Source organism: Alnus glutinosa, chromosome 8 (genome assembly GCF_958979055.1).
Source record: "Alnus glutinosa chromosome 8, dhAlnGlut1.1, whole genome shotgun sequence".
Taxonomy (NCBI): domain Eukaryota; kingdom Viridiplantae; phylum Streptophyta; class Magnoliopsida; order Fagales; family Betulaceae; genus Alnus; species Alnus glutinosa.
In genome coordinates, this window is record NC_084893.1 from 4,074,012 (window position 1) to 4,076,922 (window position 2,911).

The window sequence follows — 2,911 nt, forward strand, 5'->3', positions numbered from 1 at the left end:
AAATCGAAAAAAAAAAATAATTATCTTGGCTTTTTATTTTTTATTTTATTTATTTTCTATTTTTGTTATTTTTATAGTTTTAGTTATTTTTTATAATTTTATGAAATGTATTTTTGCCATTTGGGGGACATTGGCATTGTTTTGGTAGTTTAAAGGAAAAATTGACACGATTGATAGTTTATGATGACATTGAAAAATGAGTGATAGTTTAAAAAGAGTATGTATACTTTTCTCTAGAAAAATTCATCCACCCTATATATGTATATGTAAGAATATTTTGAAAAGAGAGCCCCTTCTATAAGGATGAACTGTAAAAATAATGTTTTACGGCATCTAATAAAGAGTTGATACATCATTAAAAAACTAAAATACATTAAGCATGAAAAACACCCAATATTTTCCCATTTAAAGAGCCCAACCGGTTTTAAACCCACCACCTGTTCAGCCCCAACCGCCGCCGGATTCGGCCAACGGCCATCGCCAAATCCAGCCACAAAGATCCTGCCGAAAACCATCGACGTCGGCATAGATCCGGCCACAGAGAGCCAAATTTCTCTTTGTCCAGAAACCCATGCACACCAGCGTGGGTTTCTGGCTGGACCCACCCAAACCCATGCCGGTGTGCGTGGGTTTCGGCCAGATCTCGCTTTCGAGTGATCTTAGATCTGGCAAAAGCTTCGATTGGAGAGGTGGGTCCGGTGGATATTAGAGAGAACAATGATGAGTAAGAGATTTGGTGTTTTCAGGTTTATAGTATTTTTGTTGTAATTTTTGATTTTTTATGAGTTGTTAACTTATAATTGGATACCATAAAATGGGGATTTTACGGCCTATCGTAATTGAAGGTAAATTCTTTTGAAAACATTTGCTTACTTTTCAAGTGTGGAGACTATCCTTATTATTTATTAAAAAAATTATTATTTTTTTTAATAAAAAAAATAAGTGGAGGCTGGCCTTTAATGTCTACTCCCAAGGGGAGAGATGAAGACTCACCCCCTTTGCGCCACTTGTAGAGGTGATGAGTGGTTTGTTCACCCCTTAGAGTTCACCCCTTAGAGAGAGAGAGAGAGGAGAGGGGGGGGAGGGGTGGGGTGTTCATCTTTAGGGTGGAGAGCCAACCCTCCGTGTTTATCACATAGACCCGAGGTGAGTGTCCACCCCTACCGCCCCCCTCTACTTGGTGGGGGTACATACCTATCCCATGCATGTCCCTCCCAATGAAAGGGTGGTGAACGCCACTAATTGAGGTTAACCTTCATCATTTCCTCTTTTTTTTTTTCTTTTTTTTTTTTTCTTTTTTTTTTTTTGTTTTTTTTAATGTTTTAAAAACGCTACTCAATTTTTTGTTTTTCAAAAATGCTTTTCAATTTATCCAACAAATTTTGTTTTACAGACTCTACAAAAAGAATAATGATTCAATGCCACCTAAATATACAACTTTTCACCACCCTGCCTATGTGGCAAGGTGGTCCCCTACAACTTTTTGAGTTTTTTAATTTTTTTAAAATAAATTAAAGTAGGGGACCACCTTGCCACATAGACAAGGTGGTAAAAAGTTGTATATTTAGGTGGTAGTGAATCACTACTCCTACAAAAATTACTTTCTAAAATATGATCCCTATTGAAAGCACTTCTCAATTTTCATTTTTAAAACTTTCATTTCTAAGAATTTTTTATTTTAGTTTTGACTGGACTAACATAATAAGTAACGATGATTTTTTTTATTTTTATTTTTTTGGTAATTTTTCAATATTAGTCCAAACAGTTCCAACCATCTAATTTTTGTAATTTTTGACCAAATGTTTTCACATTTATTAAATTTTTAATTTGACACTGTTTTTCTTAACATGCATTTAAGTTAACATTTGCTTAATTACTCTGGTAAACCTTATAATGCATTGTGTCTCTAAAAGAACAACTTGGCAAACCTAATTCTAATGGACTGGAGCGTTACAATTAGTATTAGAGCCACCTAATAATGTCAGGCCATGTGGTACTGGAGTACTGCATGACGTGGTCCTGACGAAAACATCAAAGATTTAAGGGATGGAGTTTGTAATACTCCTATCACACATTGGGAATACGAGGAGTAGCTCACACTGAATTGGTAGTTTATAAAGATAGTCATGAGTGCTAAATTTCACATTGTCTAATTACTATATGAAACTAAACTTTATAAGAAATTTTATGAAAGTTTCAAATTGACTAACATTTTTTCCCCTCCGAATAGGCTGGGTGCTTCTCTCTTCCAAGTAGAGTGTAGGCTGGTGACTGACCAGGGCTCGTATATGCTGGGTGCCAACCCTCCCGAGTAGAATGAAAGTTGAGTGGCTGACCAAATCTTGTGTAGGCTAGGTGATGGACCCTCCCAAGTAGAATGCAGGCCGGGTCGTAGTTCCGTCATAGTAAAACGTCGGCTGGACCGCGGTGGGGATGTTGTGGCTTCCCTTTGTTGACACCTTGGCCAAATACTATGGCCCAATTTGAACTAGCCACGTTTGCTGCATGGGATCGCTCCATATGGAGTGGCAACATAAAATTAGCCCTCAACAAGACAAAAATTTGAAAAATGCTACACATTTCAATTTTATTTTACTTTTTTGTTAAAATTTGGTTTCCAAATAATGTGTCATAGTCTCATTTTGAAAAATGTGTTACAATCTCAAGGAATTATGACATTATTTGAGAACAAAATTTTGAAAGAAAATTTTGGAAAGTCCAGCATTTCTCTAATAATTTTGCTGTCAAGTTTCTATTTCCATTTAGAAAATAAAAAAGAAAAAGAAAAATAAAAGTCTCAGAAATTGCAAATAGAGCCGCTCTTTGTTCAATGACGGAAGGAATTTGAATTCCCTACTCTCGCCGGATGTTGATCCTGCTGCCTATATTGATTTAAAACCAAGCTATAGAG